This window comes from Tursiops truncatus, chromosome 15 (assembly GCF_011762595.2).
Source record: "Tursiops truncatus isolate mTurTru1 chromosome 15, mTurTru1.mat.Y, whole genome shotgun sequence".
NCBI lineage: Eukaryota > Metazoa > Chordata > Mammalia > Artiodactyla > Delphinidae > Tursiops > Tursiops truncatus.
In genome coordinates this window covers 48,089,082-48,114,741 of record NC_047048.1, presented here as the reverse complement: position 1 = coordinate 48,114,741, position 25,660 = coordinate 48,089,082, and the positions used below count along the sequence as shown (strand labels likewise).

Here is a 25,660-nt window from a genome sequence, read left to right as displayed (position 1 = left end):
GAAGTAGGAAGAAAATAATAATTATTATTTGCAAATTATCTGATTATACATTCAAGAAATGCTAAGAAAAATGACAATTAGTACTAATGGAAGAATTCAGTAGTGTGGCCAATCACAAAATAAACAATCAAATATAGTTTTCTTGTAAAATAATGATACTTTAGAAGTTGTAATACAGAAAATTATTGCATTTACAATAGTAGGATTTTAAATACTGATATTATTTCACAAATATAAAATAATAAAAATATCACAATAAATGGACAAGCATTATATGAAAATATTAAAATCCATATGATTTAGAAAAAGACTTGAATAAATGGAGAACTATATCTTATATAGGTATAGCTATAATACTGGAAATAAGTCAATTTTCCTAAAATTAACCAATACATTGAATTCAGTTTACAAAGAAAAACAAGTATGATTTTGTTTTTCTTTCTTTTTAAGAGTGACAAAAACTATTCTAATGTTTGCCTGGAAAAATAAATATGCAAAAGAAGCTAGAAAAAGAATCTGACAGGGCTTCCCTGGTGGCGCAGTTGCGCAGTTGTTGAGAGTCCGTCTGCCAATACGGGGGACGTGGGTTCGTGCCCTGGTCTGGGAGGATCCCACATGCCGCGGAGCATCTGGGCCTGTGAGCCATGGCCGCTGCGCCTGCGCGTCCGGAGCCTGTGCTCTGCAACGGGAGAAGCCACAGCAGAGTGAGGCCCGCGTACTGCAAAAAAAAAAAAAAAGAATCTGACAATAGAAGACACATAAGGAATTTGGTTTACCAAATATTGAAATATGTTGAGTAACATCACAGAAGATGGCAGAGTAGAAAGCTTCAGGAATTGGTCCCTACATCACAACAACTACTGAGCTGGTAAGAACTATTAGAATGAAGTATTTTGGAATTCTAGTATCTAGTCATATAGTATCTAAGGGAGTCCTTGAAGAAAGAGGCTAATAAATTTCAGTGGATTTTAGGGTTTTGCACAGTAATTACCCTCCTCCATCTCCTAGCCCTGTGGCAAGCAGCCATGAGATCTCCAGCCTGAGATCCTGGTACAGCTTGTTTGTGCCAGAATGTGGAATAAGGACCTTGTTCTCTAAAAATTGAAGTTGTGTGTTTTTATCTGCCCGGTGTGTCATTGGGACCAGCATAGAGGCTATCCATTGTTTAAAACTTATTTGGCTGAAGTGGCTTCCCAGGCAGCATCTACAGAAGAAACTATGAAAGAACACCTACTCTCTCTCTCTGTTTCTCTTATTGGATTTAGGCACTCAAGGAAATTTTGTCAGGTTACTGGCTGACCATGATATAACAGAACAAATACTTCAGTGTCCACACAGACAAGAAATAGAGTCTTTGTAGGAATAATATGGAAAAGTTACTAAACAAACATACAACTGTAGCCCTCAATAAGAAACAACAGTAATCCCAGGGGAGGGAGTCTGATTTCCAGAGTTACCGTACTACCATATTCAACATGCCTAGTTCTCAACAAAAAACTACAAAGCACACACACACACACACACACACACACACACACACACACACACACACACATATACACAGGGAAATATAGCTTATTCTCAGGAAAAAATTAATCAATAGCAACCATTCAAGAAGCCCAGACATTGGACTTACTAGACAAAGACTTTAAATAGACTAAAACAGTCTACTTAAACTGCATATTTAAAACAAATATGCTCAAAGAGCTGAAGGAAATCATGGGCAAAGAACGGAAGCCAACCAGAAGAATAGTGCATGAACAAGTAGGGGATCGAAGATAGAAATAAACAATGGAACCAAATAGAAATTCTGGATTTGAAATGAAATGAAAAACTCACTACAGAAGTTAAACCAGAGATTCTAACGGGTAGACAAAAGAATCAGTGAATACAAAGATAGGGCAATTTAAATTACTCAGCCTGAGGAGAAGAAAGAAAAAAGATTGAAGAAAAATGATCAGAGCCTAAGCATACCAACATAAATATTATAGGATTTCCAAAAGGAGAAGAGAGAAAAGGGCAGAAAAAATATTTGAACCAATAACAGCCTCAAACTTCCTAAATTTGATAAAATACATGAACCTACACATCCAAGAAGTTCAGTGATTCCTGAGCAAAGGGATACCCACAAAGACACATTATAATTAAACTGTTGGAACACAAAGATAAAGTCTTGAAAGCAGCAAGGGATCCTCATAGACAAGGGATCCTCAGTAAGAATAACATCTGACTTCTCAGTGGAAACTCTGTAGGCCATAAGGCAGTGGAGATATATTTGAAGTGCTAGATGAAAAAAAACCCCAAAAACCTGTCAATATCTCATCTATATCCAGTAAAACCATTTACCTCTAGTAAAACTACCCTTCAGAAGTACCGAATGAGAAATAAGACATTCTCAGATTTAAAAAATAAGCAAAGGCAGTCTGTTGCTATAGACTTGCTCTACAAGAAATGCTAAAGAGTCTTTGAAGTTGAAACAAAAGGACAGTAGATAGTAACTCAAAGCCATATGAAAATGTAAACTTTTTTAGTAAAGGTAAATATATGGGCAGATGTAAAACCTGCATTGTGGGTCATAGAATTTATATATGTTCATAGTTAGTGGGCACTTTCAGCTTCTATTTCAAGAGTTTGATAGGAGAGTAGACTTAGTCATAGGAGCATGTGGCTACATTTGATTTTCCACTTAAAACTTCACAAGCCTATATCTTTCTGGGCCTAAGCTGTTCTTTTGTTGTGAATTAGGCAGTTTTGAAAGCCCGACTAGCTTCTTATCTCCCTGGGGCTATATCCAATATTACTCATAAATTGGTAAGAGATGCGGGTTCTTGCCATCAACACCGTCACACACAGGGAAAATGTCCTAATACACCATCATCCAATATTCTCCTGGGAGGGATGATGTGTCTGAAAATTAGAGTGTGCCGAATGAGTCCCAATGACAGAGTCATTTATCATGTAGAGTCCCACAGAGAGGGAGAGGCCTGTTCAAGGGCTGTGCTAATGAGATGATTGCTCTGTCAGGGCAAGGGGGGCCCCTGCCTCTCTCCTGATGCTTCTTACATGGATGCCTCTCTGTGGAGGGTGGCAGAGCCTCAGGATTTGAAGGAGGACATGCCCATGGAGAAAAGAAAAAGACACCCCTACTTCTATTTAAAATGCATACCTTACCATTCCTTATGGCTCTGAGGTAAAGCACCTGCCCACTGTGACGGTCAAAGAGAGTTTTTTGCTCAGTGTCTGCTTGTCAATCAGGACCAATAAATTTACTCAAGAGAATCTAGAGTTGAGAGGAAAAAATATAGAGTGGGTGGCCTCCCTCCAAAGGGCCTACCTTTCAGATGGAAGTGACCAATGGGAGTAAAAGACAAAGTGCACAGTGGAAAACTTCATCACAGCATCCTCCTTCGTAGCAGGTTGAATTTTTATGCTCTTCCCTATGTCTCTTGCCCCTTGGTGAGTACAAAAGCTGTCTGGAAAGCCTCCTTCACAGAGTTTTCACTTCGGTGAAGACAAGGAAAACATACAGGAAACAGGATGCAAATAAGGTACAAATTATGGATCAAAGTGATTCATAAGAATATGAGAGAGTATTTTTGACCTTACTAATTGTGTCAGAGAGGTGGCTGATTTGGCCCTGAAATTGCCCAATGGAGCGTTATATCCTAAAAGATATGCTTAAAAAGTATACTTAAAAATTTAGTTATGCTTTTTAATCTATTTATTTTCTTATCCTAATGAAAAATTGACTCCCTAGGAGTAGGGGTCAGGGCCCCAGAAGGAATCACATGCACACTCAGATGGGGAATTTGAGGAGTTAAAAAAATATGTTTACAAAACTGTGTGCAGGATGAAGGGGAACCAACAACAAATTGTGAAGCCCCTGGGGCTAGCAATAGTGAGGGGCTCTTTATCACTACAAGGCGGGAATGGAATAAGGGAGAAAACAGCGACCAGCACCCAGGAGCTGTGACTATAGGTGGAGAATCTCAGCCAACCTGCAGCAACTCGGCAGGAGGGAGCCAAACCCTACTTTCCCGTCCTCCTCCCATCCCCCACTGGTATCACCCATTGGATGAATCCAGTTGGAAGCTGGGGGGAGGGGACAAGGAGCCTGTTGATTGGTCCATGCGGGTAAGTTCCTCTTGCTCTCAAGCAGAAGAGGGCCAGAGGTGAGCGGAGAATACCCAGCAGCATATGGATAGTTAAGTTTCTAAAAAAAATAGAACAAAGCTTTTTGCTTAGATTGTGTTCTTTTCTTAAAAAGTGCATACCTGTTGTACTGTTATTAGTTAATGTTCATTAAACACTTCTAGCTCATTAAGCATTCATTAATTAGGGCCTAAGTCTGCAAGCTCCTTTTCTTAGCTATGAAAATCAGCAGTTTTTTCTCAGCTGCCTTTATCTGGCTGAAAAAAAAAAATGTTTGAACAAATGTTAGAAGGTTATGAAAAACTTTGAAAAAAAAAATCAACAATCAGCTAGCTGCAAGAGGAAAACACAAGATTTCCTGAAGCACCTATAATTATATTAGGAATTTACAGAGAAGACACTCTCTGCTAGCTCCAAACCTGTATTTAGGGGCTAAAATACCTGGTTGGATCCTGTTCAGTGCCAGCTATTGATTTAGGAATTCATGGAACTGTTTATTCTCCTGCTCAATAGAAAAGATTGCTTACCATAGCAACCCCTGCATTAGCATGCAGCTTCCTGGTTACAAAGCACCTTCCTAAGGAGGACGTACATCAATGTGCGAAGTGAGCCCAATTTTTAAAATATAATGTTAAGGGGGCAGGTGGTTATATTAAAACTCATAACAAAGAGAACAACCCAACCCGGAGACTAGCAATTGTTTAAGGCTTTTATGCAATTATTGAATCTGCATGTTTTTCCTGATCCCAGGCATTCTGTTCCACTCGCACTTCTATAAGCCAAAACGCATGGGAAATGATAAAATATTATACACAATCCACAACCAGCATAAGAAGCTTGCTGCTCCCTATGGGGAATTTCAACATAGGTCAGCTTCACCCCACTGTTCTTAGATTTATATTTCTTCCTTTTGTTAGAGAAAGGCAAATTTCTGGTCCTGCCACTCAAAATCTCACAGTGAAAATATTTAGGTTAATTTTCAAGTGAGTTTCCCTGATGTCTATCAAGTGTCTGAAACACTAGTGATTGTTTTTACCTCGTATTGTGACATGAGGTAGCATTTTAATTAGGGAAGAAAAAAAGTGACTTGTGCTCGTAAGTGATAGTCACAGTTTTTGTCCCTGAGCTCAAAATGGATAGAGGCCGAGAAGTCGTGATTTGTGTATCAACCATCGGGGCATCCAAGCCATTTTTTTTTTTTTTTTGGAGTTTCTCTGGTTAGAAGGGGCTAGTTCATAGGCTCATTATAACACTGCTGAAGGCCAATGATGGTACTGAAAGATAACCCTGTAATTGTTGGTGACTTTGACATTCTGGTTCAGCTCTGGGACAGTGTTCACCTGAGGCAGACAATGGCTGAACAGAAAAAAAAAAAAAAAAAAAACCGTAGGGGCTGAGGTACCTCAGAGGACCTGGCAAATAATAAGGGAGGGTTTAGGGAAGGGAAGCAGTGGAGCCCTGGGTCTAAATCCAGGGAAGTGTGCTGGAGGAAGAGGGGCTGGAAACAGGTCCATGTAGAAGCTCTTTTGCCTGTATGCTCTGTGTCTGGAGCACTGTCTGGGCCCCATGAAGCAGCTAGAAGCCTGATTGAACATCGTGCCTGATTGAAGCTGGAGCAAGATATGCCAGGCTCCCACGTACATTTTTGTCCTGGACACTTTCCCTCTAAGGTGTCATGGACTTTGCTTTCAAATCATACTCCCCTCCTCCAGCCTTGATAAAAAATGAGAATCTGGGTCCTTGGCAGACATACCACTGTGTTAATTTTCAGAGACTTGGCTTAGCCGTAAGGGGTTCTCTTCTTCTGAGGTGACCTCAGCATTTACGGGTACTGTCTGTGAGAGAATCAGGAAGGTTCATCTGGGGAGATAAGGTGAGATGAGGAATCAAAAATGGATCAATTAGGAGTTTGGGATTAACAGATACACACTACTATATATAAAATAGACAACCAACAAGGACCTACTGTATAGTACAGGGAATTATACTCAATATTTTGTAATAGCCTGTAAGGGAAAAGAATCTGAAAAAGAATATATATATATATAGCTGAATCACTTTGCTGTACGCCTGAAACTAACACTGTAAATCAACTATACTTGAAGAAACAAACAAACAAACAAAACAAATGAATTTGACCAGGCCTTCTACAGTTGTCAGGGTGTTGCAGAATCAAAAGATCAATCAGGCAGTTAAAGAGTGATTAGACTATTAGAATAGTTTGAAATATTATTGGTGAGATATTTTCAGCTGTATTCATTGTTAGAGGGTTGTTATTCAAACTCTAGTGAACATCAATAGCACTTGGAGAGCTAGTAGTCTTGAAGATTCAGGAGCTTCGCCTCCCGTGACTGGGTCTTGGGTAGGACGTGAGCATCTGCATTTCTATAAGCTCTTGGGTGATGCTGTCGTGCTGGCTGAGGGCCACAGCCTGAGTAACACTGAGGCAGTCGTCTGCTAACCAGTGGTTGGGCCGTTGGGCCCAGGAGTCTGTGTTTTAACAAGCCCCTGGGTGATACTGACACTTACCAAAGTTTGAGAAGAACTATTTTAAACCAATTGTTCTCAACCTTAGCTAGACATTGGACCCACCTGATGAGTTGCTTAAATAATACCAATGCCTGGGTCTTACCTAGCCGGTTCTATTGAAACTGGACTGGAAAACAGTCTGACATGGGGATTAGTTGAAGCTGCCCAGACTTTAAAATGTGCACCCAAGGTTAAAAGTCACCCCTTGACCATATCTTCATTTCTAGTGGCACAAGACTAGAGTATCTGCAATTTGTACTTTTCAGTGTATGGATAGGGAAGGAAAAGAGATGGATAAAAATTCTAGCATCTGAAAGGAAATAAGCTTTGCTAGTCTTGTGTGAAGTCAATCCCAGCTTACCTTACAGACTGTAGGGAATGAGGGTAATGAAGGGCATGGTTCAAAAGTCCTGAGAATGAGTAAGCTGGAAGAGGTGGAAATTTGGGCAAAAGAGCAAGTTCTACAAATCTGTAGAAGTGAAGCCCATTTAGTTACCTCCAAAGGGCCAAATGTGCTACTTAAAATGCTCCAATAGAGCATTCAATTTCACAGCTGTCTGTAGCTTTGAGGCCAAATTCTCATTTCCTAAAGTTAGGAAACAGAAGTAGGAGCGCTACCAAAAGCCACATGTACTACTGAGTTACTAATTAAGCCCCAAAGACTTCAAGGACCCCTGTCCAGTCCTCCTGAATGCATTATTCTTTGCCAACTGATGCAAGCAGACTTCTCGTGACCTTCATCCCATTTGAACCAGATCTCTACACCTGAATGTTATTAACATAAAAGGATGTCAACATTTTAAATTCCGGAGAATAGATTCCTCCAAAGCTAACCCACATCCTTTTGTTATTTCCCCAAGATCTTAACATTTTTTTCTGTTTTTGTGAAATAGTCTCTTATGGAATTGTTAAACAAGAAATAAGATTATTTCCATTTGCAAAATCCAGCTTGAAATCCAGGCAGTCAGCGCGGGTATTATGCCAAGTCTGAGTGCTGGATGGAGAGCCAGATTCATAGGTTCCTCACACGCACCCTGTCTTTGACCTTCAGACTGTTCTGAACCTAATTTCCTTTACTGTCAAATGACAGTGCCTTCTCACATTCACTTTTAATAATGTAAAAGCGTCTTCGTAAAAAAATGGGAATCTGGAGAAATCTATGCGATAACAGTCCACGGCAAATCTATTGTGCCAGTTTTTAAACTTTCAGCTAAAACACTAAGTGGGTCTTTGTCTCTTTGCAATGACACTGCTTTGGTGCTGGCTCCCCCCTCCTCCCCCCATTCCTGCTGTGTAATGGCTGTTGTTTTTCATTGATATAACTTAAGAGACTGGAAAAAACAAGCCATATTCTCCAATTCATTCCTCTTAGGGTGATAGAAAATAAACTATTTTTCCTATGATCTGCTTCCAGGTCATTCTCACCAGCTGTGAATCTCCCATCCGTAGAGAGTTGTCAGTTGAAGCTTTTTTCCTCTGTTGGTTTGTACTTCGCCATCTTTTTGAAGTAAATTTCCGTTTACTTTGTTGCTTCTAGGAAAACATAAGCTATTTCAAGACCTACTTCTGCTTTCTCCTGATTGGAATGAGGTGGGGGGAACTAAGCTTCTCTAATTTGCTGATAAACTGACAAATCCTCCAAAGACCGTTGTCCAGGTCTCCTGAGTAGATTCATCTTTGCCAACAGATACCGATACATTCCTCTTGACTTTGCCAACCATTGCACCTGTGTCAAAGTTGGGACTATATTAACATAAAAGATGTCAAAACTTAAATCACTGCAGAGAATAGATCCAGCCAAACCCGGCATTAATGATGGGCATTGATAACAACTGGATTAGTAATAAGTGGTTATGGAGAAAGAGTTGTCCATTTTTTGCCTAAAAATGCGTCAAGGGAAGAGCGGAAAGCAGGGGAAAGATGGAATTCTGGAATTCTGGAATTCAAGAACTCTGGGTCTGAGTTTTCTGTTTTTTTTGAAGTATAGTTGATTTACAGTGTTGTGCCAGTCTCTGCTGTACAGCAAAGTGACTCAGTTATACATATATATATACATTCTTTTCTAATATTCTTTTCCATTATGGTTTATCACAGGATATTGAATATAGTTTCCAGTGCTATACATTAGGACCTTGCTGTTTATCCATTCTAAATGTAATAGTTTGTATCTACCAAGGCCAAACTCCCAGTCCATCCCTCCAATCGAAAGACGTAGAGTGGCAGACTGCATAAAAAAACAAAGAGCCGACAATATGCTGCCTACAAGAGACCCACCTTAGGGCAGAGGACACACATAGATTGAAAGTGAGGGGATGGAAAAAGATATTTCATGCAAACAGAAATGACAAGGGGGTGGAGAGAAGGATGGGCATGAGTTTTGATCATCAATTAACTAGCTATGAGAACTTGGAACAATTCTTCAGTTGCTCCAGGTGTGAATGGACTGAGACCAGTGTTTCTTGAACTTTAATGCACACTTGAATCCCCTGGGATGTTGGTAAACTGCAGACTCTGATTCAGTAGGTCTGGGTTGGGATCCGAGATCCTGCAGTTCTAGTGTCTCCAAGGTGATGCTGATGCTGTGAAATCTGAAATCACGCTCTGAGTAGCAAGTGGACAGATGATTCTCCCCAAGTTAACTTCCAGTTCTGGAAGTAAGCAAATAAGCAAATAAACAGATGATAGATAGATAGATAGTTAGATAAATAATAGGTGATAGATAGATAATAGATAGATGATAGACGGATAATAGATGATAGATAGATAACTTTAAAGCCATTTTAAATAACTCTATTAAGTGTGATACTGAAGTCCAAATTCCCTAAATCATCATGTGAATGTGGTTTGGTACCTGGATGGATTCTCTACAATTTCACACTCTCATTGCAGGAAAAACGTCAGTCTCGGAAGTAAGAGCTTTCGGAGTAATGATCTTCCTACTTTCCCCCAAATATTATTCTCTGCCCATTGGATACCTTCTAATCCCCCTCCAATACAACCCAGAAGAAACTTAAGTATCGCAAGCTTACTGCTTCAATATATCAGCTGGGGAATTATGCTTTTTAGGATTTTGCTAAATTTATGGTCCATAAACAATGGATTATGTCGATGCCTTAATTGCCGAACCAGTTACTTTCATTTAAACTGCTTGTATTGTAGTATGTTTCTACTTTTCATCCTGAGACTGAATCTGTATTCCAGCCAGTGACACAGAATATTAACATATATTTGCATGTTAGTAATGAGAAATGCTCACATGAAATTCTAACTGGAGTTATGTGGCCAAATCAAGAAAACCTCTTAATGTGTCTGACATGCTTGGGTTGATTTGCACACCCCAAGACAGGCTCATAAAATTAACAAATGTGATGGCGAGAATATAAGCACGGATATGAATTTGGCTTTCCACTGTTTTATGTTTAACTGGATGGTTTTATGAGGTTTCAGAGTGCTCAGGTTTTCGCTCAGAAATGTAGGCACTTGTGACAAGATGCAGCCCACTGGCAGTAACAGCGAAAGCAAGCTGCCAGCTCTCCCGAGAAAGTCATTTCCAGATTTCATTCCACAAAGACTAACGTCTGCAGTGAAGTCAAAGATGCGGCTTCCTTGCAGTGTGTGCGTGGGACACACTCACTTTGATGAAATGGAAAGAGGTGAATGGGGGCAGCCTACCTTCTACCAGAACAGGGAACAGAAAAGTATCAGAGAGAGTTTCATTTACAATAAATACCAATACCTTCCTCTTAGGTGTGGGAAAAGTTTCTGCTTAGAATATAAACTTATTGAAGATATTAAAAAAAATTACTTCTTACTTAAACTCACTGGGAAAAATATAAAAAATTCTTAGAGTCTTTGTTGTCTTGAAATATATCATTATAACCGTCTAAAATTTGAGCTCACATGAATTTTTGTATGGTGCTAAAGTAATGGCAAAAGCAATTTATTTGGAATCAGGATACAGTGATTTGAAATCTGACTTTGAATCTGTCAAACTCTCTGGTTCTCAGTTTTGTTTTCTATAGAATGAACAGTTAAATATTCACCGAGGCCCCCACTAGCCCTGCCATTCCTTGATCAATTTTTCAATTGATATTTTGGTTTTCTCATGTTTACTTACAAATCCCAAAGTATGCTTACTGCTCTTCTTCACACGTGTTTTTCACATTTAACATTTTTCATAACTTGGCCATTTCTGTTAAAAAAGCCCACACTGAGTTTCCTATCTGATGCTCAGGCTTTAGCCCTCTAAGGCTCCAGTGGTTCAGGAGAAGAAGAGGGACTCAAGGGGAATGGACAGATGGGCAGAGGCAACGTGCATCTTCTCCTTCTATCTTGTATCTCAATGAGTTTGTCTTATCAGGGAGCTATGAACTTTGGAGAGGAGCTTTGAGTTGACCATGATAGTTGTTTTCCTGGAGCCAGGAAACTGTCCTCTGCCCTAAGGTGGGTCTCTTGTAGGCAGCATATTGTCGGCTCTTTGTTTTTTTATGCAGTCTGCCACTCTACGTCTTTCGATTGGAGGGATGGACTGGGAGTTTGGCCTTGGTAGATACAAACTATCCAGCTAACCACTTTTAGGTGGCTAGCTCAGGGACGCTCTCAATGGTAAATGAAGTCCAAAGGTGCCTTGGGCTGGCTCTGCTCTTATAGCCTTGTGAGATCAATTGTGTGCATTTCTGCCCAACCCTTGGCTACAGTGAGAATATTTACATCATGGAAATCAGCAAATGCTACAGATTGAGATATTTATTAGAGCCAGTTGTTAAACATGTATGAGCATTACAACTAGATGTTATACACACACATAAACACACACAAACACATACCACCACCACTCACATTGAGAATTTGTCAGTCTTTGTCAAGGCAAAGAATCAGATTAGATCTTCTCTCTCCCAAGTGCTCTTCTTTTATGACTTTTCTCTAATTTAGGTTGTCCATGCAGTTAATTTTCTAAACTGTGTACCATGTATCATTATTTCATATATTTATTAAAGGAATACATATCCATAATGCATTAAAGTGGATTATGAATGGAAGGGAGAAAACAATCGTCCATGTTTGTATAATCTAAATTATTACAACTAGTAATATTATTAGTATATTACTTTTAGTGTAATTTTTTTCTATATATAGTCCTGTGAAAAGGGAATAATTTGCTTAATCATTACTCTGTGATTTAGGTTTTTTCTCAGTTCTCCACTATGATAAATTATGCTGTGGTGAACAACTTGTTATGACTTAGATGGTGGGGAAAGCCTGTGAGGTAGAAATACAGGGTGTTATTTTGTTTGGCTCCTGCACCGCCTGAATTGTTGGCAAGGTGGGGCTGGTGACATGAGCAGTTTAATCATGGCCAAGGAAAATTCAGCTGTCCATAGAGCAATTTGGAGAACCTAGAGATTTATGGAAGTTCTATAAAATGCCAACTGAATGGCATATGTGGGTGTGTTCAGATTTGCTGTCGGGTGGTTTTGAGAAGAGCTTGCCAAGGCTTAAATCAACCCTACCATCAGGATCAGAGCAGATGCCAGCTATTTTTTCTCATGCCCCAATTCTGACCTGATTGAGGACACCTGTCAGGAATATTTGGCACCTAATACACGAAGAGGCAAACATCAGCATCGGAGAGTTTGGTAACAGTAAAGATAGAACCTTTAGTTGTTGGGTGAGTCCAGGAGTTTCTGTGTATCCTTGTTTGCCAGATCTACCTCCAGCTTGCTGGGTGCATATGTTTCTGAACCTACCACCCGGGCACAAGTCAAGCCAACTAATCTGGTACGTTGTGTTCCCTGATAGCTCTGCTTTGAATATATTTGTGTGTATCTCCACCTGCTCTGTTCACCCAAGTGAAGGTCCTGTTGTTGAATGCATTTTGTTCTGAGTTTATTGAATTCTTCATTTAATTCAATTCACCAGATATTTAACATGCAATGGGCCACTGCAAGATAGGATGCAGTGGTTGTCCCCATTTTTTCAGTCTGATGGTCTAGTAGAAGAGATAAAGGGTATTAAAATACCCAGGATATAAATTGCCTGGGATAGGGGCTCTCATATAGATGATCACTAAGCTATGGGGACAGAGAGAAAGGGGATAAATTTGAGTGAGGAAATGTGGGAACAGTGAATTCATGGGGGTGGTGGCATGACTCATTTTTTAACTGGTAAACATAGACTCAAGGAATTCTAGGGAGAGGGAGTTTCCTAGACAAACAAGAAGTTAATAAAGATTGTCCATGATTATTTAGAGCTTTCTGAACAAGGGCTTCCCCATATTTTATTACAGTTAATCAAGGTAGGAGTAGAAAACACGCTGAACTTGCTGAGTGTAGGTTCGAAGGACAGTGGTGTGAGTGTTTCTGTGACAGTCAATTGTTACTAGACCACAAAGGATATCTTAATTTGGATACCTCCAAGAGCAGATCCTAAAATAAAGACTTTATTCTTTTGGGGAAGGAATCCTAGGAAGTAGGGTGAGGGGAGTGCAAAGTGAGGCAGGGAAGGGAGGAAAGCCAATCAAGGGAGAGATGAGGGAAGGAGTGAGCAGATCCCACCAGGGCCAGGATAGGGTGGAGTAAGGGAGGCACTGACCTCGATGCAGGAAGTACAGTAAGCCCCCTACATACAAACCTTCAAGTTGCGAACTTTCAAAGATGCGAACATGGGTTCACACATCCAATCACGTAAGTTAGTTCACGTGTCTGGTATACGTTGTTACATGCATGCATCCTCTACAGTTGGTTGAGCTTTTGTGTACTTTACTGTACAACACTCTATAGAGTAAGTAGTACTGTATCTTTATTTCAAGCCCAGGATGTCTGGAAGCAAGCGTAAAAGCAGTGATGATGTAGCTGGTACTGCTAAGAAGCACCAAGCAATAATGACTGTGTTTAGCAGGGTACCTAGGCTAACTTTGTTGGACTTACAGACAAACTGGACTTACAAACAAACTCTTGGAACGGAACTTGTTTGTATGTAGGGAACTTACTGTAAGGGGTGCCAAACACTCAGTAATCAGGATGTATAGTATTTTAATGAAATAATTTTTTTAAATATCAAAATACCACAAAAATGTGATAAAAATTATCAACATTTTAAATAAAGATAGGATCTGACGGTGCTGTGCTGAGCCATACTGGAGCCTGAGGCAAAAGGAAAAAATTATGTAAAAACACATTCTAAGTGTATTTTTTAAAATGGTGAATTTGCTTCAGAACATGAAAATAACTGAAAAGATATTGAAAAATCAAATAAGTGTATTTAAAACTCACACCATTATTTTAAATTTAAATACTAGTTTACATGAAACACAAATTTCATTATAATTTTACTTTACTCGTTTTCATGGAAACAAACTCATCAATGATAATATTTTTATTAAAACCATTAACCATTTAAAACTACTTTAAAATTGTATATAGGAGTGTACCTATTTCTTTTGCCTCAGGCTCCAGTTGGCATGGAACGAGTTACCATGGTGGGCTTAATTCCACCACTGGGGGTCCTCTGAGATATTGATCCACCAACTCCTCTCCCTCATTAGTCAGGGGCTCTTCCTGTTGTGTTACCTCTCTGGCACTCCCTGAATACTCTTGGGGTTGGCTGAGACCTAAGGAAAGACAGGTCTCACCTGAGACAGGCTGAGACCTGTAGGAAAGACACTACCTTCAGCTGCTGTGGAGGGCTTGGATGTGCATCTGAGGACCACAGACTTCTATGCTGTAGACTCTGGGGATGTACTAAAGGCTTTAGAGAAGCTGTGGGATAATCATCACGGCTCTGGTTTAGAAATTGTTTTCTGGACTCGTTCTGCATAACGAGTTGGAGAATGAGGAAAGCAGGGAGCACGAAGGCCAATTTAGAAGCAACCGTAATAATTTGGTTGGGAGATAATATGGCCCTGAGCTAGGATTGTGTCTATGGGGTGGGGCAGAAAAGGGAAGGCACAAGAAAACATTGCAGGACTTGAATCCCTGGGTCCTGACCACCAAATGGATATGTTGGGAAAAAAGGAAGGGAAATGTGTAGATGAGGCTGTGGTCTCCCATCAGTGGCGGGGATAATCACAATCTCTTTACAGAGTTGATAGCTTGAGAGAAAGAGCAAACTTGGTGAGGAGAGAGATTTGGATTTGAACACATGTGGAGAACAGAGATCCAGGATATATTCACATCCAGGAGCAGAAATGATGACTTGGAGGGCCAGGAAACTGCAGGACTCTTTTTGCCTGAGTTGACATTCAATGTCAGATGGAAGAAGAATGGAACAATGTCCATGGAAGAACAGGGTCTTTGAGGGGAAGGCTTGGGGGACAGAGGTGAGTAGAAGGAAGAAGGCGGTCGATCAAGGCTTCTCTAAGTGTGCTCTGTGCACTGGTGCTGACCCATGAACTGCTGGTTACCCATCCACGAAGGAAATTCGGACCACAGATGTAACACGTGGGAGCTGTCATAGCAACCTGACACTGCTGCGGAATCCAACAGATGTTTCATTTTTATAGTAATTCATTTTTATTGTGTTTTATGATAATATCAGGTAGTGATTGATTGGAATTAAAAATTAAAAGACAAAAACAAACAAAAACAACAAATTCCTGGTCCTGCATCTAATGTAATTGAGATGCACTGATAAAACACAACTCGGTAACTGCCCAGCCCTTGACTTTTGGAGAAGAGCTCTAAAGAGGTATTTTAAGGAAGATGAAGTGCATGAAATGCTGTTTGGGGTTTTGAAGACAAAGCACAACACATAATCAGGGAGAGACATCCTTGTGATGGAAGGCCTGAGAGATGCAGGGCATCTTGGCTTCTGAGAGATGGTGTTGGAGGATATCCTTGCAGATGGTTTTCTGGGAACTGAGTATTTAGAGAGGGCACTGGCCTTGCCAGACATGGGAGTGATGGTGTAAAACCACAAGAAAAGTCTACCTGTGCTGCATCTGAACTGTTGATGGTCAAAATGTTGCACACAAAATGGCTAGGATGGTGAAAGAGACATCTTCAAGGAGTGTCTGTGTGAAGAAGACAATGGCTGGATGACTTACCTTTGGTCATGAAGCAGGAATTCAGGTTGCCACGGGACGGCAACCTCAGGAGAAACTTGGAGCCAGAGGCACCCAGCTAAGCTGCACTCTGTCCCTGACCTGCAGAAACTGTGAAATGACATTTGTCGTTGTTTTAAGCTGTTACATTTTAAGGTAATTTGTTACTGAGCTTGAGATAACGAATACATTCACCATCAATTAATGGGCTGAAGGAGAGATACTTTACAAAAAGGTTTGCCTAGGGTTGGAGGTCAGGTGGCTTGGGCAGAGAGAAGACAGTTTTCCCAATGTCATTCAGAAGTACAGTGATCTTTCGTGTATAACTCACCACCTCTTTCATGGTAAAGGGGCATTTATGTAATTAGAGGGCATTGGTCCTTACTGAAATTGTCAAGGAAAAGATTGCTGCCATCAGTTTTTTTTTTTTTTTTTTGCGGTACGCGGGCCTCTCACTGTTGTGGCCTGTCGCGTTGCGGAGCACAGGCGCTCCGGATGTGCAGGCTCAGCGGCCATGGCTCACGGGCCCAGCTGCTCCACAGCATGTGGAATCTTCCCGGACCGGGGCACGAACCCGTGTCCCCTGCATCGGCAGGCGGACTCTCAACCACTGCGCCACCAGGGAAGCCTTGCCATCAGCTTTTACTCTCTCTCTATGTAAATCCCCCCTTGCCTGCTAAGTGTGATAATCTCAGAAGTCCTGAGTCTGCCATCCACAATCAGGGCATCTACTTCTCAGCCACTAGTGGAGATGCTTCCAGCCAGATGTGCCTCCTGGCTAGAGTGTTCCAGATCCCCATTGGTCTAATTCATTAGTGACTGTAACATAAGGATCTTCTGGAAATGACACTTTGGGGTTAAGTGGGAGGGTGTATGTGAAGATCAGTTCATAACTCCCATCTTATAGGCATGGTCTTCTCTGGGGTTGGAACCCACACATGTGTGGACTTTTACCCTCCAGGATTCCCAGAGACCATAGAGTGTGTGTAGCATAAGTCAGAAAAAACATGCAGGAAATCGTAGGGGAGGCAAAATTTTACCTTTACCTCTTAGGTTGTTTTCCCAGCTGGATCTGAGAATTAAACTAACATAAGATAGATCAACAGGAGAAAAGCATATACATTTAGTTCATACGGGTCTTATGTAACATGGGAGCCTTCGTAATGAATGACAATCTGAAGATATGGTGAAACTACATGCCTTTATATGAGCTTGAACAAGGAGAGGCAATTATGGAAAACTAATTAAACTATGATGCAGGGTGGCTTAAGGAAGATAAGAATTACTTTAACAACATCTGCTTGTAGAGAATTCTCCTTTAATTTTTAAATTTTTTAATTAGAGTATAGTTGATTTACAATGTGTTAGTTTCAGATGTACAGCACAGTGATTCAGTTATTTATATATATATATATATATACATACATATACACACATATGTATATGTATATATATATGTTCTTTTTCAGATTATTTTCCCTTATAGATTATTACAAACTATTTAGTATAGTTCCCTGTGCTATACAGTAGGTCCTTGTTTATCTATTTTGTATATAGTAGTATGTATATGTTAATCCCAGACTCCTAATTTATCCCTCCCCCCCTTTCCCCTTTGGTAACCATATGTTTGTTTTCTATGTCTGTGAGTCTGTTTATGTTTTATAAATAAGTTCATTTGTATCATTTTTCTAGATTCCACATATAAGCAATATCATATGATACTTGTCTTTCTCTGTCTGACTTAATTCACTTAATATGATAATCTCTAGGTCCACCCATGTTGATGCAAATGGTGTTATTTCATGCTTTTTACAGCTGAGTAATAGTCCATTGTATATATGTACCACATCTTCTTTATCCATTCATGTGTTGATGGACATTTCTGTTGCTTCCATGTCCTGGCTCTTGTAAATAGTGCTGGAGTGAACACTGGGGTGCATGTACCTTTTAAATTATAGTTTTATCTGAATATATGCTCAGGAGTGGGATTGCAGGATCATATGATAACTGCTTGTAGAGAATTCTCTTGATCTCAACTTCTTTTCCTTGATAAGAATGGTATTTTCCTGCTGGTATCTGGGGAAGATATCTTTCATATGGGAATTTCATCTCCTGCGCTTAAGAAAAAGAAGGATAGAGTGTTTTCCTTGCATTTTCTGGTTTTCAAGTGCTTTTAGCTCAAATTAATCAATATGCCAGAGTGGAATATTTTGGAGTGGCATATTCCGAGCTCCTTCAATATGTTGTATATTTTAATAAATAATGCATGTGTCATGGGACTTGATTTACCACTGTCCTGGCCTGGGGTAGACGTCATACCAAAGACATAACACTCTCCCACCTCCACACTTGGGCCCACCCTTCATTTCAGATCTTTTAGGAATCTTGGAATTCTGAAAAGGGAATTCTTCACATAGAGTAAGTTGAATGCTGACTCAGCAAAGTTTCAGGGGCCCATTTCGGAATCCAGCTGCTATTGAAGGGAGGTGTTCAATGGATGACAACAGGTAGAACAACTAACGAGTGTCCTCATCAGAGGAAGTGCTCACTGCAATGCATTGAGCTCTTTGTGGAATTTCAGTCGTATTTCACACAGCAACTAGCCGGGGAGAGAGATGGGGCTCACCCAATGGCACTCCAGGGCAGGTGGGGCCATTTCCAATCCAACCTCCGTTCTCACCTGTGTGAGTTCACCATACTCTCCACCTGAACCTCCATTCTCTCTTACTTTCCTTATGCTCTGAGAATTCCTTACTATTTAAAAAGGAGGCTGTGCACTAGAAGCTAACACAACATTGTAAAGCAAATATACTCCAATAAAAATTAATTTAAAAAAATAAAATAAAAAGGAGGGAAAACTTTCTCCAAAGCTATGGCCTCTACTCTAGCTTTGTTGCATTAAATAAATACATAAACAAGAATTGAATTTTTTTTAAAAAAAATTTGTACATTTCTGCTGTGTCATGGCTTCCATGAGGCCACAAATGCACAATGATTAGCTGACTGGACAGAGGAAAGAATGAGAGGTAGAAAGAATCAAGAAGAAGAAGAAGAAAGCAACAACATGGCGTAATTCTCCAAATGTATTCTCTCTCCACATGTGCCTTAAAAAGTTTAAGCCATCCAGAAGCTACTTATGATGCAACCATTTCTATAAACAGTAATTAATAAATAATTCATGCAGTTCGGGGTCCTTAAAGTGATAAAGTCCTGCAGCCTAGCAGTCCCCAGATAGTCACTGCAGTCAGAACACCAGGATTTCTGCACCTCTAGTTTCCAGGGTACCCTTGGGATTTGCTCAGGCTATAATAACAATAATTGTTGCTATTTGTTGAACATTGATGCCCTGCCAGACCCTGTGCTAAGGAAGGACTGCATGTTGTTTTGTCATAATCAATATTCCCCACCCGGGCAAGGTATTATTTTTTTCCCATCTTACAAATGAAAAAGCTGTAACTTGGGCTTCCCTGGTGGCGCAGTGGTTGAGAGTCCGCCTGCCGATGTAGCGGACACGGGTTCATGCCCTGGTCCGGGAGGATCCCACGTGCCGCGGAGTGGCTGGGTCCGTGAGCCATGGCCGCTGAGCCTGCGCGTCCGGAGCCTGTGCTCTGCAACGGGAGACGCCACAGCAGTGAGAGGCCCGCGTACCGCAAAAAAAAAAAAAAAAAATGCTGTAACTCAGATTAAATAACTAGTTCAAGATCTCCCAGAAGAAAGCAGTGGAGCTAATATACAGACTCGAGTTTATCTGGTTCCAGAGGCCTTGGTCTTTCTAGTTCACCTTTAGATTAGCTTGCATTTCCTCCAGAAATAGAATCTGAGGCAAGGACTTGTGTACAGGCAGTTTATTTGTGAGGTGACTCCAGAGGCGAGGAGAGAGGAACAAGGGAGAGTGAAGGAAGGAAGGAAAACCATGTGAGCGTGCATTTTGTTGAGGTCACTGCTATAGGCCACTTGGATTTGATGGTTTTGAGGGCTCTCTAAACAGCTTATAGATGTTGCTCAGAATTTTCCACCTAAGAATCAATGGAGAAAAATATTTATCCATAACCCCCCAGACCCCACGTTTGAGGGCAGTCCCTCGGGCACTACCAGCTCTGCGCTTCTAGGAAGTGCACTGATGCCTGGGAGTGGACAGTTGCTTGCTTTAGGGACATCAGAGAATCCCCAGAATAGAAAGGGAAAGACTCACAGGCCATAACTGATGAACCACGGTAGGTATGAGTAAGTCAAAACCTGTAAGCACCTGCCTGCAGCTGACACCTGGGATCAGATGTGAGGCTGAGAGGATGTGAGTTGAGGTACCAGGGGCATCTGATCCAATTGTACTTCCCCAGGTATAGCCCCTCCAGGTCACACTGTCATGTGATCCTTCAGTTGCGTTGGCTTCGCAAAGATGGTAAAGCTTGTACATGCCCAGTCCCACCCCACCAAATTAAGTGTAGAGGGGAAGGTGTTGTGAAGGGCCTGGATGGAAGTGATTTTCTTCCTCATTAAAATCACAGACAGAGCAAGGGATACCTGAGTTTGCTGTTCAAATAGGTGCCATTTCCTAACGGAAAATAGAAAGCTGGAAAAATTTGGTTAAAACATTCCCCTTTTCAAGATATTAAAAAACAAAAACACTTTTGAGGACCAGTGTGGTGCTGAGACAGGAGGAAAAAACGTACAGATTTGAGGCAAGACTGTGAAGGGGCTGAGATTTTTGGCCGCCTGCCACGCTCTCATGGAAGCCTGTAGAGTACAGGAGGCCCCTGTGCCAGACACAGAGGACTTTGTTACTTAGGGTACCACAGGCAGCATGAGCATCAGCATATTTGTATCCATTCTCCTTACCCTCCAGTCTCACAGAGTCTACACAGATGGGCCCATAGAGATGCCTGTTCAGGCAGTAGGTTACATTAGAGGAGAGGAACCTTCAACTTAAGGAATCTGAGTTACCCGTTAGCCAGGTATGCCCTCTGCTCAAGGGACACATGATCTCATTTATCCTGGATTTTAAGGCTGCCTGCCCTTTCCTCTGGAAGGAGATACTATCTCTATCTTGCAAGGGTGTAAGCAAACCTGTTTTTAGCTTCAGAGGAAGACACTATCTTTGTCTTCCAAGGTTGTTCAGTATGCACATGTCCTTGAAAAGATAATCTGGAAAAAAGGGCCGCTAGTGCCTCTCATTCCTACTCATAAAATATATAGAAATGTGAGAGTCCCATGGATAATTTTCTTTCTAATACTTTGTCTTTCATCAAGTAGCAACAGAGTTGACCTTTAGTTGAGCCATAGGTAGACGTTTTACTGCTTTAGCAAAGCATGTACCTTTGACACATGGGATGGATGCATTTCTTGACCTTGGGCAGGGGTTAAGGCTATGCCTAAAATACCTGGATGAGAAAAACATGTTGAATGAAGACAGGGAGGGAGAGGGGGAGAGAGAGAGATGGGGGTGAGAGAATAGAAAAAAGTGAGAGCAAGAGAGAGAGAAAAGGAGAGAAAAATAGAAAGTATTTGACAGATTCATAAAAGTATATTGGGATATAGAAACCGTGAATGGGAGTATGGATGGCTGGATGAAGAAATATAAAGACAAAACATACATGGGTGGATATATAGATACATAATGGGTGGATGATAGATACAGAATTATATAAATAGACTGAAAGTGTAAGGGAAAGAAAGAGACAGGAAATAAGAGAAAGACAAAAGCTCACAAGGGCTGAGACCAAGTCAGAGAAAGAGAGTACTCGGAGAAAGACAGAGACAGAGAGATACATGAAGATACAGAAAAAGACAGAGAAAGAACATGGTTGGACAGACAAATGGAGAGAAGAATGAGGAGTGAGAGAAATGGATAGAAGGGTGGATAAATACATGGATAAAAGATAGATAATTAAAGAGAGAGAAGAGGTAATATAACGTGACTTTGGGCTCGGTATTCTGATCTTGTTGCTTTGGTTCTGCCACTGCCTAACCGTATGATTTGGGGCAAGTTACTTTATCTGTCAAATGGGAATACTACTAATAATACTGACCTCAGAGGGTCATTTTAAAGTCTGAATAGAGATAAGCTTCATAAATGCAAGTTGGCAGGCCTGTGATAATTCTATTTGCAGAAAGACAACTTGTTCCATCAGCTGAAATGCCCATCCCCATGAATCTTATAGGCTTCAACATTTCCAGCACTCACACTAAATTGTTGTTTCCCATTGGAGCCCTAGCTGAGTCTGGCAGATGTGTCAAACCCTGAGAAAGCCAACACTGGCATCCAACATTCAAATAGCAATTTTATGCAAACGGGATCTTCTCATTATGTTCTCCTTCTGCAATCCATAATTATTGCTTCTGAATGAATCTGAGGTTGTCTTCATCTCCATGAAATGAGGTCACACTACTTATATAGTAAATTAAGGGCAAATTGAGCAGATGATATCTATAAAATAAGAAACATGCCATTTTTAGAGCCATTGACACTGTGCTAAATGAGTTGATTTTCAATCCAAATCAAGTATGTGTATTATTTGGTTCAGCATCCCAACATTCAGATGGAAATCCACACTCTTTGAAGACTTGTTAGTCTTTTACTCTTCACAGAGTTAGCATTTATGATAAGGAATTACTTCTTTAGTCCTATGATTTCAGTTTATATCCAAGCACATAATGGTTCACAGTTCATTCTTGCTAAAGAGAAAAAAAGGATTTTCATGCCTAAGTTATTTTGGTATGTCATGTTATGGTGAAATATTTCCAAATGAAGTGACATGAAAAGCACAACCTATAACGTTTGGCTACATCAGAATGCATTAAGGACTCTTTCTGACCTGCTTTTTAAATTGTTCTTTATGTACCCAAGAATTTGCACTTCCAAGGACAGTTATTATAGTTTCTAGCACACACTTAATTCAATTAGTTCTTCACCTTTAATGAAGGCAGAATAAATAAAAATTATCCTGATTTAGTAAAAATTAGGTATTTTTTTTCCCAAATGATTCTTTACCTCTCTATTCTCTTACTCCTGCTCAACCTTATGAGTAAACAAGTACACAGATGGTATAATTTAAAGAGCAGCACAATAGTGCATGTGAAAATACTTCAAAACATTCTCTTGTCTCTTTTCTATTAAATATTCCTCTAATCAGAAATTCCATCATTAGACAGTCTTTCATATGGCATAAACAGCCTTCCTTTACAATCCTCTATTAAAATATGAAAACTTCTGAATAGTTTGGGTAATATTTGAGACAAATTTATTTTATTTGGATCATTTTTCTTTTGAAGCATTCAGATTCAATAAACATTATTGAACCTAACTTCAGTCATGAGTTGGGTGGAGTGACATAGTGGAGACAGGAGACCTGACACTTATTTATTCATTCACCAAATGTTTACTGAGCTCTTACTATTTGTCAGACACCATGCTATGCACTCGATATATAATATAGACTGTGTCCTCATGGAACATGCGATGCATTGAGTGAGGTGATTGGTGTTTACATAATCACAGAATTAATAACTGAAGATTGCAATGACCTCAATGAAGGAGAGCAAGGGGCTATTATAGCCTAACAGATTCTGCAAGAATGGGAAGGTCATATAAATCAACTTTTCTAGGGCCATGGTGCTATCCAGGACAGCCAAGTCATGTTCAAAGGGGTAGGTACTCTTGAATAAGAAGCAGAAGTTCTTGTGAAGAAGTAGCATAGAGCAGCTTTGTGGACCAGAAAGCTAAGTACTGAGAATGGAATTTACTTGGAAAGTTGGCTCCACATTTTGCTTTCCTCTGGCATAGATCATTGCTGCTGAGTCATGCATGGTGTCTTCATCTCTCTTCTCCAGCCCTCTCATACTCTTGTTCTGAGGCTAGCCTGGCATTTCTCACAAGCAGTGTTGGGTAACATAGCAGAATGTGTGTACAGCTCGTTCCTCCTGGGCATCAAGCTCCTTGAGCTCAACGGTACATCCTCAGTAAATGCCAGGTATGTATGAATGAATGACAACAACAACCTCTGAGAGGGATATTATTTGTCCTATTCGTCAAATAAGGAAACAAGGTCAGAGTGGTTTAATGGTTTATCTAATGTCACACATACAAAATGTGGCTATTTCTGGATCTCAACTCAAGTTCCTTTAGAGCAAAAATTTATGTTAGAAACTTACTATCTTATGAAACAAAGACATAAAGACAACACCCCCATACCACCTGAATTTATTTATGATGACTCTAAATATGTGTCTTATTTGCATATATGCAAAACAGATAAGGTATAGGTTCGGTAACAGTAACAAACAAACCTCAAATCTCAGTGGTTTAAAGCAACAACAGTTGATTTCTCATGCAGGTTGTATGTTGATTGCAGGTCACCAGGAGATTCTGCTCATTGGTGTTATACATGGAGCAGTTTTCATTGCAAACATTGCTTCTCACCATGCCAAACAGAAAAATAGAGCTCTAGAATGTCTGGCAGTTAAATACTCCAGGCTGGAAGTGACACATTGTCACTGCAATTTATAACTCATTTATCAGAACTACTTGTATGTCCCTATGCTCTCTGCTAGAATATGCAAAGGCAGGACATTTGGCAAGCTAATGATTCCCACAGATAAAATGATGCGTATTTCTTTTATGTGGTCATTTACTCATCAATTATTTATCAGATACTTGTTATGTGCCAGAATTAGTGGCTATAACAGTATGTTACTCAGTTATTGGTGCATAAAAATCACAGCATCTCAGTGACATACAATATAAGCATTTATTTCTCTTTTGTGCATGTATCAGGTCACTAGGATCTGGCTGATCTAGCTTGGGTTCAGCTGAGCAATACTTCAACCTATACATTGTACAGGTTGTTTGAGTCTACTACATATAGACTGTATCCTCCTGGAACTGGCTACATGAGGCATATGCTTCTCACAGCAATGGCAGAAATATAAGAAGGGCAAGTGGAAACATACAATGCCTTTTTTTTTTTTTTTTTTGCGGTACACAGGACTCTCACTGTTGTGGCCTCTCCCGTTGTGGAGCACAGGCTCTGGACGCACAGGCTCAGTGGCCATGGCTCATGGGTCCATCCGCTCCGCAGTATGTGGGATCTTCCCAGACCGGGGCACAAACCCGTGTCCCCTGCATCGGCAGGCAGACTCTCAACCACTGTGCCGCCAGGGAAGCCCTATAATGCCTTTTAAAGTCTAGGCTTGGAACTGCCCCACTATCATTTCTGTCACATTCCATTGATCAGCGCAAGTCTCATGGCCATGCTGAATGGCCATGGGGCAGAGAGGAATAATCAACCTCCCTTGGGATAAACTGCAAAGCACATGACAAAGGACAGGGATTTAGAAAAAGGCAATTAACTTGTAACAGTAATGCAATCAATACAAGCAGTGATCAGACTGGAATCTTAACTTTGCGTAGTTTATATCCTATAGAAAAAGGATTGATAAATAAAGTATGTAAAACTAGACAGATGTAACTGCTGAGGAGAAGAAAGTAAAGCAAGGAAGGAGGTTAGAAAGAATAAAGGTGATTATAGTGGCTAACATTTTTGAAGATTGGCCAAGAAGGTTAGCTTCACAAAACAAAATGACAATTGAGTAACTTTCTTAAAGGAACTGAGAGAGACAAACGTGAAGATGGCTGAGGAAAAGCAGAGGAAGAAAGCACCTTTGAAGGCTGATCGTGGAATTGACCTGGCATCTTTGAAGAGCAGAAAGAGTGTCTCTGTAACTGAGCCAAGGGAGTGAGAAGAAGACCGAAGAGGTGAGCACAGCTTGTTCGAGGCCAGTGAAACATTTTGTCTTTTAAGTCTGAATGAGGTGAACGTCCATTGGAGGATTTCCAGAAAAAAAGCAGTATGTTTATACTTTTTACTGGATCATCCTGGCTAACCTACTGGGAATGGACTGGTTGGGGTGGGGGGGCAGAGACAAGCTAAGAGACCATCACAG

General features: G+C 40.5%; 1 long non-coding RNA gene across 2 annotated transcripts in view; it reads left to right on the top strand.

The window, feature by feature from the left end:
• Window positions 1–25,660, top strand: part of LOC109550904 (uncharacterized) — a 376,468-nt gene that overhangs the window by 280,584 nt on the left and 70,224 nt on the right. For both annotated transcript variants that reach the window (XR_012326211.1, XR_002177598.2), the window contains one exon: window positions 25,322–25,472. This is a non-coding gene — a long non-coding RNA (uncharacterized lncRNA). The remainder of the gene's footprint in view (window positions 1–25,321; window positions 25,473–25,660) is intronic.